Source organism: Diabrotica undecimpunctata, chromosome 3 (assembly GCF_040954645.1).
Source record: "Diabrotica undecimpunctata isolate CICGRU chromosome 3, icDiaUnde3, whole genome shotgun sequence".
Classification (NCBI taxonomy): Eukaryota; Metazoa; Arthropoda; class Insecta; order Coleoptera; family Chrysomelidae; genus Diabrotica; species Diabrotica undecimpunctata.
The window spans coordinates 61,200,356-61,216,459 of NC_092805.1; the positions used below are offsets into that span (position 1 = coordinate 61,200,356).

At 30.0% G+C, this 16,104-nt stretch overlaps 1 long non-coding RNA gene across 4 annotated transcripts in view; it reads right to left on the reverse strand.

The window, feature by feature from the left end:
• LOC140435618 (uncharacterized) overlaps nt 1-16,104 on the reverse strand; it is a 152,346-nt gene that overhangs the window by 31,533 nt on the left and 104,709 nt on the right. For 2 of the 4 annotated variants that reach the window (XR_011950193.1, XR_011950192.1), the window contains one exon: nt 10,913-11,462. The exons of the other annotated variants lie outside the window; for them this stretch is intronic. This is a non-coding gene — a long non-coding RNA (uncharacterized lncRNA). Of the gene's footprint in view, nt 1-10,912; nt 11,463-16,104 lie in introns of those variants that run through there. 4 annotated transcript variants of the gene reach the window in all.

Genomic DNA, 16,104 nt, shown 5'->3' on the forward strand with positions numbered 1-16,104 from the left:
TTGGGAAACAGAAGAAAATTTAAGTTATTTTTTGATTTTTTTGGGAAATGTAAAGAGTTGTGTTTTGTTTGTGGCAAGAACTTATTTAGTTGGTGCAATTTTTAAGAATTTATATTGTTTTATGAAAGAAAATACCTAGAAAGATTCTGCCTGCCGGCTCCAACTTAAAGTATTGGGACCCTTTATTTTTGGATTTGGGAAAGAATAATTTTTAATTTTTTTGGAAGTACTTGGAATTGGATGAAGAATTGGACGTTAAGTTGGGGAAAAGAAAATGTCTAATTTGCAATTTTCTGGTTGGTCTGCCAGGCTTCTACCACAAACATAGGCTGAGCCATTTCAGAGACTACCCTCTATCTGGACATCAGGCAGCTGAGGAAGGAAACCCCTTCGCAGCAATCATCCCATATAGTTATTAAGTACAACTAAAGTAAAATTTAATAATAATTTAAAATTTTTATATATAATATATACCTATATCCTTGGATACTTCAGCTTGGCCTTCAGCCTGAGTGGGTTACGAAACAGTGTTGTGCACAATCTCTGGTAGTATCCTCATCTTGCTGAATCCTTTTACTTGTCTTAATTTTATTATTTCATATTTATTTTGCATTTCTTTATTTATTAATATTTTATAGAACACTTATAATAAGTTGTCAGGATATATTATCCAATTTTATGGTAATTCGTATGTACTTTCACATATCAAATTGATATAGTACTGTTCTAGTGTCTTAACTCTATTGTCAATTTTTTTAACTGCCTTTTATTAACTGGTATCATTATTTTATTTTTTATGATATTTTAATAATTACTATTTATTCCAAGTGAGTTATGCAAGCAGTATTAACATACTCTTTTACCTCACTGTTAGAGGACTGTATAGATCAATCTTTTTGTATACAATTATAGTTTGGGTCATAGTTTTAGGCAACTGTTTTTTTTTGTAAATATATATTTTTGGGGATATATTTTAGTAATTGTTTAGTATATATATATACATATATTACGGTTTTGGGGGTTATAAGTAAACTAAGATTCTAATATAGTGTATAAAGCATTTGCGATTTTTATTTGTTTCCTATCATCTTTTATTTTTCAGTTAGTATATAACTATATATATCCCAAATTGGAGTGATATTCAAAATTCACCCTGGCGCCCATCTCAAGATCATCTTAGGATTGATCTAACCTTAAGTTACTACAGGCAAGCAAATGTGCCAACCTCCTGCACAACTCTCATTCTCTTGAGCTAAGCCTATTCTATTGTAGTGCTTCAAGTAAACTTTATATTTTCTTTTGAATTGGTTACATTCCCTGTTATTTAACCTTTTTATTTAAATAATAATTAATTTAAAATTTGATTTAACCATAAATCTTCTTATATAATTTCTAATATTGGCTTCACCATCTCAGACTTTTTCCTTTTAATTTGCAACAATTAGCTATTCCCTTTTTTTCATGCAACAATTCCTTCCATGAAATTCCTGTTGGACGCGAGACGGTACCGCCAGATGCGTAAGGTTCCGAATTCTTAACCGTTTTTGTTGAAGGTTGGAAGCGAAGTCGTACCTTGTCGGTTAAAATCTACTCATTGGAGCATGCCCATTTGGATATAATATGAGCGATTGTGTGCATGGAAGTAAAATCATATTATATCGCGCTTTTGAATGAAATGCGACCAATAAGCACATAAGGTTATTCTACATCATTTCAAGGAAATATAATTATTAAAGATCTAAAACTTATTCTACCCGAAATAAATTAAGTATTATAATAATATTCAATATAAAATAAAGAAATAAGGATTCCCGAACAATACCTTTAACTAAAGTTTATAGTTAACAAAATATTAAATAAAATAAATATATCAGCAGGATAATTGATAATAGGAATTGACAAAATAACAGAATAATAGGATTTTACATAAAATATTTTACGTTTTATGTTAAATTAAAGTAATAATTAAAACATTTTGTTTACAAATCAAATTAAGAAGTAGTTACACCAAATAACATAAATTTTTGTCAAAGTAATGTTCGATATGTCCATCATTTTCTTTAATTCATTTGTCAATATATTCCATATAAAATCGTCCCATATTAAATAGCATCATTGGTTCTAAAGAAACTGCTGCATTATTTATTTCTTCCCATAGTTGGTTGCGAGTATTTATGGAATTCTTATAGACACGTTGTTTTAATGCGCCCAATACACCAAAATCAAGCGGATTAAATTCTGGGCTACGTGGTGGCTATAATGTATAATGGATGAGCATATTCTTTTGGATACATATCCAAATCTTATGGTACAGTGGTAATGGTAATCTTATGGTATTTGTCATAGAGGTTAAATAATGTATTAAACTGTGATGTATCTTGTTCATTAGTTACTTATATACACACGGAATAATCTATCGGTGATATTACTTATTTATATGATTACGTTACAGCTTATGAGTAACTATAATTACATCTGGAACAAATGGACTATTATGATTTACTAACTAATATTATGCTGAACTAAATTGCCTGTGTGTTAAGTATATTTATAACAATATCGGATATTAGGCCAACGATGATGTTTTTGTAAAAATGCTGAGTCTTTAATGTTAGATTTGTAGCAAAAGTATAATAACAAGACATATATGTGTTATTCAATACCTGTGCTCTAGTTTCTAATTGTCCTAATAAAAATGGGTAAACAATTTACGTAAAGAATAATAAGCATTCTTTTGGGATTTTTTCTGAATTAAATAAGTATATCAATATCTCACCACATTGCCAAGCAATATGACTACTACGACCAATCTAACGTTCAGAAAAGTTGTATTTAAGTATGTTCTCACTGCCTTCATTCTAGAATGTGGTGGTGTACCATCTTGCATAAACCACATATTTTGGGTTTTTAGCATTTAACAATAGAGAAAAAGTAATACAACGCCAGTATAGAAACTTAGGAAGCGATAGAAAAGGGAAATTATAAACATGGTGATGACCAACGTCTGAATACGGACACGAATCTTTTCTCCAATAAGACATTTATTAGCCATAACAAAGCATTTTGTGATGTTAAATTATCATCCTTGAGTTGTTTTAATAAGAATAAACTATGAATTATGCTTATCTACAGGTGTTCAGTGCTTTACCGCACAAATATTACAACTAAGAATTATTATGCAGCTGAGTTATAAAATGCGATTATCTTGAAAACGGTTTAATTTGAGGTTTATAACAGGTATAATCTTTCTTAGTAAAAATAATGCATCTTTAATATTTTTTAACACAAATAGAGCTAACTTAAAAACAAAAAAGTTAAGCGCAAATTTACGCGCAGTTACAGTTAAGTATGTATATGTAAAATTATAATTAATCTTACTCAATAGCATCCAATTGTAAATTTTTGTCCAAAAATATTTACAAACGTAAAAGTTATAGCGAAAAATAAAAGTTTAAATTTCCACGTTAACACCCAGTATCTTTCTTAATATCAACATTTTATTGAAGCAAGTTGGCTTAAATCGTAATATTTTAAAGTGCAGAATCTACTGTTTCTGTATGTACAATTATCTAAGGACCACCCTGTATAAGTGTTCTTACTTTCGTAACGTTAAAAGTTGTAATTAAAAATTATTGTGAATGCAAGACAAGATAGTTTTCAATTATTGCTAAAATTAATATTCGCTGCTACAATTTTAAATTCTTTATAGGATTTATTATTTACTTATTAAAATATCCTCCATAAGTTCGACAAGTAAAAACACATCAGTTCATTATCAAGAACATTTTATTCCTTATCAAATATATAAAGAAACACTTGTATAATGAAATTCTAATGTAATTAATACAGAATCATTATCAAGCATGTGCAGCTGGTACAAACTCAAAATGTTTAATTGTTACATAATGAAAATTAATTTGTGAACGTGATGTAAAGCCATTGTTTGTATTAAAAAAAAAATGTTTAAGGCAGAATGAGAAAGCTTAATTTAGTTTGGTTTTGAAATTGGTTTCTAAAAGTACATTAATCTTTAGATTAAAAAAATTAATTCGTTGGGTATTTCCAAATAATGGGCTGGTGAATTAGAACCGTATTTATTTTGAATATCAGTTTCAGTTCCACATATTTTCCAAGAGCTCAGTTAATGTAGTATACCTAGTACAAATTATTTGTATTTATTGAGTTTTTGCCAAATTTTTAATGCAGTCCTGTGAAAGAAGTGGGATTACCTAATGTTGTTTAAAATTCTCCTTGAAATATTTGATCACCGTAGCAATACCCGACCGATCCAGTATTATGTATATATATAAGTGTTTATTAGTAGTTCAGTCGTTAGAGAGTTGATCCCTAAAAATCATACAAACGAGCTAAATTTTGCAGAGAATATTAATTTAGGGACCCCAAAAAAGATGCAAAAAAGTTTACCAGGGGGGTCAAAACGCAAAAAATCGATTTAATAAGAATCTGTACACCGTAGAAAAAAATGTTTCAAATAAAAAATGTAACATAATTGTAAACAACAATGTTTATTAGCATGTTTTTTGTAGACTGAACCGTTCTCTTAGAAACAACGCTCGAAGCGACCGTGGATTTTGCATGTCAGTTCCGCGCGCGAAATCAATGTTCAATAAAATTTATATCAGCTCGACGCTAAAAATTCGATATCTTTTGATCCAAATATCCTATCGACAAAAATCAAGATGCGTTTTAAAGGCAAAAAGTGCAGCTTTCGTATAAAGTTTTTGTATTTTGTTGGCAATAACCTCAACTTTTATAAAGGTCAAAGGTGGCGCAATTTTTGAATTTTTTATTATTCTCGTGATATCAATCAAATTTATCACCTTTATTGACCAGTTGTAGTATGGTCCAATCTTTAAAACCTATGACATAAAATTTTAATTTTGGGATGTGGTAACAAATACGAGGTTTATATTACAAACGATCACACGCCATAGAAAATGAATTTAAGAAGATGGTTTTAGGTGTAGGTTACTGCATAAGTTTTGTTTTTTGAAAAACGTACTTGTGTAATCGAAAAAAAAGTTTTAAATGTTTTAGATCGTTTGTTGTGTGAAAGTTTAAATCCAGCATTTTTAAGCATATTTCAAATGCCTCACATTTGTTGCCAAAACTCAAAACTAAAATTTCATGCTATAGGTTTTAAAGGTTAGGCTCTATTTATCGAAATTTTATAGTAGCCAGTCAATAAAAGGAATATATATTGTATTAATATCATGAGAATGATCTGTCAAATAACTGTCAAAGTTAAACTTGATAATTAAAAGTTCTCCTATTAATTTTTAATAATTGTGTGTATATTAAACAGTATTTAATAGTTATATTACAATTAATTAGTATTCAAGATTCCCATTGATGTAGCCAACGAGTAAACATTACCTTGTGATGTGATAATTCGAATTATTTTGTGTGTTATGGAAAAAGCAATTATTATTGGACTATAATATTATTATATTCAACTGAAGTAAAACTGCAGATACAGGTAACTGTTATATTCCTATTATTTTATCCACAGTGTCCTAATAGGACGACTGTTGCAATACTAAAAATTAAGTGAAGTGTTTTTGGTATCCAGGAACACTCACAAAAATGAACTCAAATCAAAACCTCACAACTCCACAAGTCCTCCCCACAAAATCATATGTCGCTGCTACTTTATCCAAACCTCCACCTCCTACTTTCCCACGTAAGGAGCAAGCCATTTTAATGCACGCTATTCCAAATACTGTTTTATTTGACTATGTTAAAGCTATAGGGGACATTGTTATCCCAAAAAACATTACCTTTGCATCACGTATTCCAAATAACCGCATCTGTATTTATCTTTCCTCGCCTACAGTTGTCGATAACCTTCTAAAAACACATCAAAATATCTCTATCAACTCTACAGTAGTTCCCATCAGAAGACTTATCACCCCAGCTAAACGCCTTCTTATATCTAACGTATCTCCTTCAATTCCACATTCCATAATTGAGAAAGCCCTTAAAGATATTGGATTACAGCTGGTCTCTCCTGTGTCATTTGTGAAATGTGGTGCACTCGGAGAAGGTTATGCACACATAATGAGCTTCCGAAGAGTAACGTATATTATCCCCGATAAAGAGAACTTTTCAATAGATAGAAACTTCGTTATTACATACGAAAACACACCTTATAGAATATTTATTTCTACGGATAAATTGCATTGTTTTTTATGTAAAGAGGTCGGACATACCGCTGACTCATGTACCAATAATCCAACTACTTTTTCTCAAACTGAACTACCCCATCTAGAGCCCTCTACATCTGAAATTACTGATATAATTTCTGACGTAAACACTCCTGTTCAATCAGACCTAACTACTTTAAATTGCACAGAAACCCACACTGAAATAGATACTGAAACTATACACCCATCAATTCCACCCACACAAGGACAAAAAAGAGCTATATCAACAGACAGCAATTCTGATATTCCTTCTCTATTATCTTCAGCAAGTACACCCGAACCAGCGTCTAACCAAATGCTTCCTCCGTTATCCACAAACACAAACACTATCTCCAAACCTCACAAGAAAAAAGCAAAAACTACAAAATCAGAGGAACATAATCTAACAGCTAGTTCACTACAATCCGTAGCGGCCATTTATAAAAATAATCCATCTGGTTTAACTTTGACCGAGACTCAGTTTATTGCTTTCCTAGAAAATACACATGGTAATCCTAGTCCACTTAATGAAGCTTTTGTTTTTACGTCAAATATTGAAGGACTATTACAAGACATAACAGTTCTCCATTCAGAAACTAAGGAAAGATCCCTTAAAAATCGACTTACGAGACTTCAAAAGAAAATCAAAAGACAGCTAAACTCAGATGACTCTGATAATATCAGCGTCTCATCTGAACTCCTAACCGATGATGAAACCAAAATCCTTATCTCCCAACAGCCAGAACAACCATCTCAGTTGCCCCTTACCCCTTCAACTCAAGATTCACCTTCAATTTAATCCAATGGAACTGCGATGGGTTCTTTCCCCGTATTGAAAGAATCCAACAACTAGTGACAGAAAAACAACCCGATATCATATGTCTACAAGAAACGAACTCAAAAATATCTAAGCTTCCCACACTAAAAAAGTTCGAAGGATATCATTATATCAGAACTAATTGTGACAGAGCCAGTGGTGGGACATCTATTTTTATTTCAAGTGAAATATATTCATCCCATCTTCTCATCACCACCGAACTCGAGGCTATCGCCGTAACTACTTGGTGTCCTAATAAACTTACGATATGCAGTGTTTACATTCCTCCTAACTACCCCCTTAAAGAAATTGAAATTCTAAATCTTATATATCAGCTCCCCGTTCCATATATTCTAGTAGGTGACTTCAATGCTCATAACTTTATGTGGGGGTCAAACCATACTAATGGCAAAGGTAAAACTATAGAAAACGTTATCAATTGCACAGGCTCCTGTCTACTAAATACAGGCTCTAATACGCATCTGAACTTTTCCTCTGGCACATTTTCGGCGATAGATCTTAGTTTTAGCGACCCAAAAACATATACTTCACTAACTTGGAAAACTTCCGATGATCTATATGACAGCAACCACTTTCCAATATTTGTATCATCTGATATCTCCAACCATGAACAAACTATAACCAGAAACTTCTGGCGGCTAAAAAATGCCGACTGGATAGACTATACTTCATAAACAGATAACACCTTACCTTCTCTATCCCTATCCGACAATATTAACAATAATCTATTATTAATCACAGATTCCATACTTAAAGCTGCAAATTTGCACATAGGCAAAAATAGTATTTCCCATAAAAGAAAGGCAGTACCTTGGTGGAATACATCTTGCCAAACTGCAACAGAACAACAAAAATTAGCTCTTAAAAATTACCGTAAAAACAAAAATCTGGAGAATCTTATTGAACTAAAGAAAACTAGAGCCAAAGCCCGATTTATTATAAAACAAAGTAAAAAATCATCTTGGAGAGAATATGTATCCTCTATTAATTCAAACACCAATCCGGCGGACCTCTGGAAAAAGATTAGGCAAATCCAAGGAAACAACACCAACCTCAAAATCTCTAGTATTGCTGTAAATAACACTACAATCACTGACAATCAAGAAATCGGTGAAACCCTAGCAACGCACTTCGACACTAAATTCAAAAGTAAAATAGATGCCTCCTTACGAAAACCATTACCTAACGCCCCACCCTGTTCCTCACCCGAAACAGTAATGGACATCACACATCTTAATTCTCCCTTTCTTTTTGAAGAACTAGTATCAGTTATTCAAACTTGTAAAAACAATGCCGCTGGTCCTGACGACATTCCTTACATATTAATCAAAAAGCTCTCAAACTGTAGCCTACTCAAAATACTTGAGATGTATAATTTAATCTGGTCATCTAACCAATTTCCCAATCAATGGCAAACCTCTATCGTAATACCTATTAAAAAGCCTAACCTAGAACGTTCCTTGGCCAACTCTTATAGACCTATATCACTAACTTGTACGATGTGCAAAATATTCGAAAAAATGATTAATGAAAGACTCCTATGGTTCATTGAAAAACATAAGATATTTGCTAGTGAACAGTCAGGATTTCGTCAGAACCGTTCAACCCAAGACAACCTTGTAATCCTCCAAACTCATATATCAGAGGCCTTAAACAAAAGACAAGAAGTCGTAGCTGCCATATTTGATATTGAAGGTGCTTTTGACACTATAAGTAGGCAATATATATTAAACAAACTTATCCTTCTTAATATTAATGGTAATATATTTAACTTCATACGAAATTTTCTATCTTCTAGATCGTTCAGAGTCTCTGTCAACGGTATTTTATCTTCTACTTATACTCAAACTGATGGCGTACCTCAGGGATCGGTACTAAGTCCTACACTTTTTAATCTAGCAATAAGTGATTTATGCTCTCACCTCATTTCCCCTATTAAACATATCATGTATGCTGATGACCTAGTAATTTACTGTCATGGACAAAACTCTTCTACCACCTCGAAGCTTATTCAAACTGCTGTTGACACACTTTTAAAAAAAACTAGTGACATGGGGTTATCTTTATCCAATGTAAAATCTAAAATTATAAACTTTAGTAGACGTCCCCCTTCTCCATCTCCACTTATTTTGATCAACAATGTCCCTCTTCCTGTTGTTAAACAATGCAAAATTCTCGGATCAAAAAATATAATTAGATTTTAATTTAGACATTGTATAACATATTATTATTATTCCGTATTATTGTAACATATTCTTAATGTAACACTTAATGTTTGTGTAATGAAAATTCATGTTATAGTACCTGTGTAAGTGGCCATAGTAGCCGAGCACGTTAAAGTTGAAATAAAAAAAAAAAAAAAAAAAAATATCATGAGAATCATAAAAAATGGCAAAAATTTTGCCACGTTTATTTATTTAACACCTGTATAAAATCTTAGTTTATTTGCGGCAAAATACAAAAACTTCATACGAAAGTTGAACTCTTCACCTTGAATGAAGTGGATTTTGATTTTTATCGATTGGACAGTTTGATCAAAAGATATTTAATTTTTACCGTCGAGCTGATACAAATTTTATTGAACATTGATTTGCGCGCGTAACTAACATTCAAAATCACGTTCATTCTACACAAAAAATTCTAATACACATTTTTGTTTAAAATTATATCAGCTACATTTTTTATTTAAAACATTTTTTTATGGTGTACAGATTCTTGGTAAATAGCCAGTTTGCGTTTCTACCCCCTTGCGAGGGGAGTTTTAGGAGGAAGCTTAGTGGTAAAAGTAGTAAACTATTTTGCATCTTTTTTAAGGTCCCAAAATTAATACTCTCGGAAAATGCTTCTCGGCTTGTTCGTATGATTTTTAGAGGTTCAGTAGCATTTTCGTCTCTGACGGCTGGAAAACTTCATTTTGTATCAGGTTTGTAAAACAGTAATTTTTTTTTAACTTTTCTGCAGATTGCTAGAACAGTCTAGCAGAAGTTAGCCGAGTTCGTAAATATGATTTTCGATAATTTCTTATGGTAAAAAACATTGATAGTTGGAACGTGAACGTTGAAATTCATTACGTGGTTTAGCAAAAACGAATTTTAACAGAAAATCATGTCGTGCAAAAATAGAAATTTCTCATGAACATTTTCATGCTAGTTTCTGCACCGACGGTTGATAAATTTGAAAAAGTTAACATTTTTTTTAATAAGCCATTTGTCTATATATCTATTATAGTATTTTTATTATATATTACACCTCTGTTAATGTATTATTGTTATTATTAACCTGGTTAAAGTGTCACATATGCCATATTAAACTGAAAAAATTAACGACAATTTAAATCCTACATATTTAATAAAGAAAGTTAAATCATTTTTCTAACAAAAATGGTATACAATAAAAAGGGATGCATAAAAAGAGATAATTGAATTTACTATTTTGCTTGGGAATAAGCCACAATTTTACTTTAGAATAAATTTATTTTAAAGTTAAATTCTGGCTTATTCGCAGTAAAAATAAATAATTATATTAACTGCCACAAGAAAATAGATTCAGAACAATATAGAGATAATTGACTATTGAAACATTAACTGATTTTGAGATATGTGAAAATTCTTAATTAACTGCATGCAAGACATGCCTGTGGTTTGATCTAACAAAATTAAATTCTTCTTTTTCAGGTCAGAGTTAAGGCATTTGTTGCCTCTTTCGGCATCAAACGTCGCTCCATCTTTATAAGGAGCGTCCTAAACTTTTTCATCTATAGACCAGGGCGGATATGTGAAAAAACGTCTACATTTGGATGTGAGAGGTGGCATTCTGATTTTTGCAGAAAAAGTTGTGCGATAATTTTAATAATAATAATTGACTTATCCAATCTCTCAAATAGCTCGGAAATATTATCAAAAAAATTTATTTATTAATTATAAAGTAAATAAAATTATAAAGTATTTAAAAATTACTAAAAACATTATTTTTTTCTCTACTTTCTTTACTTATAACTTTAAAACCATTTATTTTGGGGCAAAGTCGTAATAAAAAAAGATAATTAAATTTCCTATAAGATACAACTGGTTAAAAATGTTTTGCCAGGTTATATTTTATTTCTTCAGTAGATTGAGAGAACAATGTATATATATATCTTTTTCAAAATTAATAATTGATCACTGACATAATGATTACATTTTAAACATGATTTTATCATTACATTTTTTACTAGATCGATATAGTGTTTCAGTAAATCAGTAAATTGAAATTAAAATCAGTAGATCTGCTGAAAAATCAGTAGACCTGGTAATCCTGCGAGAGGTAGTAATGGGCAAGGAACAGGCTCCAAACATGGCGGTCACATCGAAACTGGCTTCACTTTTCGAAGGTTTATTAAATGAGTGTTATCTGTCCTCTCTCTTTCCTTATCTATGAGCCTACGGACAAAACAAGCTTATTTTAATCCAATGTTTTTCAACTATTTAGATTGCTTAGATAGATATAATTTTCGTAATTCGCCTAAAAATCTTTATAACATAATAAACCAGTCCACCAAACTTCATTAAAATCGATTAAATAGGCTTCGCATAATAATTTTGCAATTTATTTTTGTTTAATTGAAATTCTATAAAATTTTGCACAACAAAAACTAAAACATATAGAATTTTTTTAAATTATAAAACAGCACTTCGACTATTCAACGCTCTAAATACAAATGCCCTAAATACAAAACATTTTGATTTAAAAGCTGTATAATTATTTACACAATCTTTTGTTGAAACAAATTAAAATTTTGTTTTAATAATTTTTTATGATACATTAATACAAATAAACGTTTAATATAACACAACAATATAATTTTCTGTTATTAGATTTAATTTATAACATTGAATTAAAAATTATTATTTATTTTATATAGAAAGTATCTTTCTTTTTTCAATTTTACAGTTTTATTTTTCATATGCAGTTTCATATACTTGCCGCACTTACTACTGATACTCTGATAAGAGCATTAATATTGTCATTGGGTCGATAATTATGGAAAATATTGTTGATAGCAATGCAGCTGAACTTAATTTTCAAAAAAAAAAACAGCTTTGTACTATTAAAGCAAGTATAGGTTGCAAAAATTTTAAAAAAATTAAATTATTATTTATTCCTGCACTAATTTTCCAAATAATGACTGTACACATGCATGATAAGCAAGGTGATTTTAAAGACTACTTAAAATATGAACTTAAACCATATCCTCTTTCAAAAACTCTAATAAAATTACATAGATGGTAGAAGGGCGTCCTTGTCAAGCAAGAAAAGTTTGTCCTGATTTTAAATACTGCCAGCTGCTTAAACAGAAACTTCGAGTAGCTGGATTTAATACTGATCAAACTTATAAAGATCATCATCAGTGGCGTTACAGCTCTTTATGAGCCAAAGCCTTCTTCAGAATAATCCTCCATTCGCCCCTGTCTCTGGCAACTCTTCTCCATGCTCTAATTCCGATAGACTTCAAATAATTGTCTAGGTTGTCTTGGTAACTGATAAAGATGCTGATACATTAATTGTACCGGGTGGTCCAATAAGCCGATCTCTTGGCTATATATCAGAAACTATTCATGTTATAACTTTAAGGGAAAAGATTCCTTGATAAAAGTGGCCAAGAGAAATCGCTGGAAATAACTTTCAAGTTTCTGGGTTAACCGCTAGGGGGCGTAACCTGTAAAAAAACTTTGAAAACCAGTTTTTTGCGAATTACGCGCAATTATACTAAGTGTTAAGTAAGTAAATTAGAAAAAGGCCTAAATTCCGCACAAAGTTGTTCAAGTACTTTTTTTTTAATTTTTTTAAATAAGAGGTGGGGGAGAGTGGGAAAGTATTTGTGGATAAATACCTATAACTTTGGTTTGGTTCAACCGATTTTAACAAAATTAGTCTCATTAGAAAGAGTGTGGATGAATTAATTTACATCTACTATAAAATAATTGCATTTAGTTTTAATTGTCATAGATAAAAGGTACTTTCGAAAAGAAAAAAGTAAAATTTGTTTTTCATCAAAATGTTTAATGGAAACATCTATGTATTGTAAATTATAATGGAACTGGATTAAATTCGTAAAAAATGGCGCAAACCGCATGTTAATAGCTTTTGTCGAACTCGAGATATGAATAAAAACGCATAAACATAAGTAAGTATAGGATTGACTCGCCCTTTATTATAACTTAAAATTAAATATGTTAAAGATTGCAAATTTGATCGCAAAATTATTTTGCAAAGACTGCTAGTATAATCAATTATACTGAGTGTAGTATTTTTCATATTTTACAGATTTTCTGGGTGAATTTTGAAAGTTCTATGTGGCTCTTGAGTATCTAAAAAAAAGCTTTGATTTTCGAAGCTTTTTAAATGGTTTTTGCTAATTTTGCAAAATTAATAATTATTTTTTCAATTTGCAATCAATTTTGTCTTATAGGAAATTTAATTGTAGAACTTTTTTTGTCGTTATAGAAATTTTATAAAATGTATACCTGCCTAGATGTAGCAACGAAAAAGAAAAAATATTTAATTTTCTCGTTTTTTCCACAAATTATTTAATACAAAATTTAGCTCACCTTTTGAAGTGTACGCGTAGTTAAATCAGTATTTCTAATAATATTTCAAAGCGACTAAAGTAAAAAACTAAGATCATATTTATACGATTAACGTTATTAAGTGTGTGTTAGAACATATACGCCTGGACTAAAAAGTATTTAGGATTTACAGTATCCCAGATACCATTTTTCAACGTTTACTAGTAACATCATTTTCTGCTCATTTTCCCTAGTTTTTCGCAAAAACTGTTCTATACCTTTTTACTACGCAGATTTAGGTATATGCAGTGGTATATTTAATTAAAAGAAAAATCAATTACCTTTAAAATAATTTGCAGTAGAAGGTTCTTGGACTAATTTTAAGCAAAATTATTTTAGGAAGGTCTATTTTAAAGTACGAAAAATAAGCTTTCTTTTTTATTTAGTAATACATATACCTAACGTACAAGAAAAAAAGTTATAATGAGAAATTTAAAAATTTGCCGTAGAACTTACCGTATCTTGCTCAAAATTAGTCCTATAGTTTTCTACAGTAGACTATTTTAAAGTTAATGTTTTCTTTCTATATAGGGTGTTTCAAAAAGGTATCTCTTAAATTAAATTACGCATTATGGGGACAAAAAATAAATTGATTAAATCCAACTTATCTTAGTACAAAAGTGTACACAAAAAAGTTACAGCCCTTTGAAGTTACAAAATAAAAATTGTTTTTTGTATTATCTCCTAAACTACTTGACATTTTGTAATAAAAATGGACACGTTACTTTCTTGTTCTGAAAGCCTTTTTCATACAAAAGAAACAACAAAATCTACGCGCACAGAAAAATTTTAAGGGGGTGTGCAGCACTAAATCCCGCCAAACTTTTGAGTACGTTTAAATCAAATGAATTTTGTGGCATCATTAGTTTAACACATTATTTTTAAAACTTTTTTGCCTCCTATCACTTTCTCGAAAAATAAGTTGTTTCCTAGTTGGTCATAAAATTACAATTAGTTTTTACGGATACAATAATTACAAACAGTTCCATCAATAATAGTCAATAATTTGAAGCTATCATTTCTGTGTGAATAAGATTAATATTTAAAATTTTGATATTACAATGGCCTACACATTTCAGGAAATGGCAGATATGCATTTAACTTTGGGTAAATTGGATCAGATTTTGTAGATGTATATGTATGAAAATTTAATAGATTTTACCCAAACGCACTCTAGTGCATAGGGACCAATTCACTCCTTTCTCTAAAACGCATCTCTTTAAATTAATGGTAGTACTCGATATGAAACAGGAAAACTCTTTAACGTTGTAGTTCCTTTTTAAACTACATATTCAATAGCTTATAATGAGAATATTTTTGTATTTAGAGCGTTAAAAGGTACATGTTTATAAGCTTTTGTAGAAAAAAACTATAACATAAAAAATTGTAGTTTTATTTTGTTATAAATAAACTAATTTATTTACAACAAAAGTAAAGCATCTGTGGGATTTGGTAATGTGTTGTTCAGGTTCCTTTTCTTTAGTTACATCGGATTTAAAAAAAGAAGAAAATTGCTTCATTGGAAGCTGAGAAAATACATTTTTGTTATTATATGTTATCAATATCTAGAAGATAAGAAAATTTTTATTAAGAAAGAGCTCCGAAAGAAAAAGATAACGGTTCAAAGATTACCATTCTATTGTTATATATCTTCGTCACAAATGCGTCAACTTTGCCTGGTTGTATTTTAGGAACCACTGCTCGTAATTCAATTTTTTTAAAATACGTCTTTTCGAGTTTTTTCTACCGCAGTTTTCTGAATTTAACTTAAACTAATAGTAACCGAGATGTTCTATTCGTTTATAAACCAAAAAATTGTTTACAATTTGAAAAAACTCCTAATGCCAATATTTTATTATATTTTTATATTTTATATATATTATATATTTTATATATTTTATTATAGTTTTATTATATTATAAAGATTTTTTAGGCGAATTAAGAAGGTACGTAGTGCAATCTAAGTGGCTAAAAAGCATTGAATAAAAATTGACCTGCTTTCCTACTTTTTTTTTGTATTTATTGGTATTTTGTAGCACGGGTAATAAATTAAAACTTTTTTAATCAGTCGTAATCGTATCGGAAATTCAATTATCGCTATTTTATTTCATTACGACTTTGCTTCAAAATAAATTGTTTTAAAATTGTAAGCAAACAAACTAGAAAAAAAAACGGTATTTTAAACCATTTTTAAATATTCTATTTAGTTTAAGGTAAATAGATTTTGGAATATATACACTGCGCTCCAGAATTAACGCATAATTTTAAAATTCTTATTTTGAGTTGTGATGAAAAAATTTTTGTTTGTTATTTTCTGCTTTATGGTTGTTTTAGAACATCTTAAATAAAAAAACTTTTCTTTTTTTACAAAAAATGTATTGAAATTAACAATATAACATCATAAATCTAAACATCTAAACAAACAAGTGATCTAAACAAACTAACATTATAAATT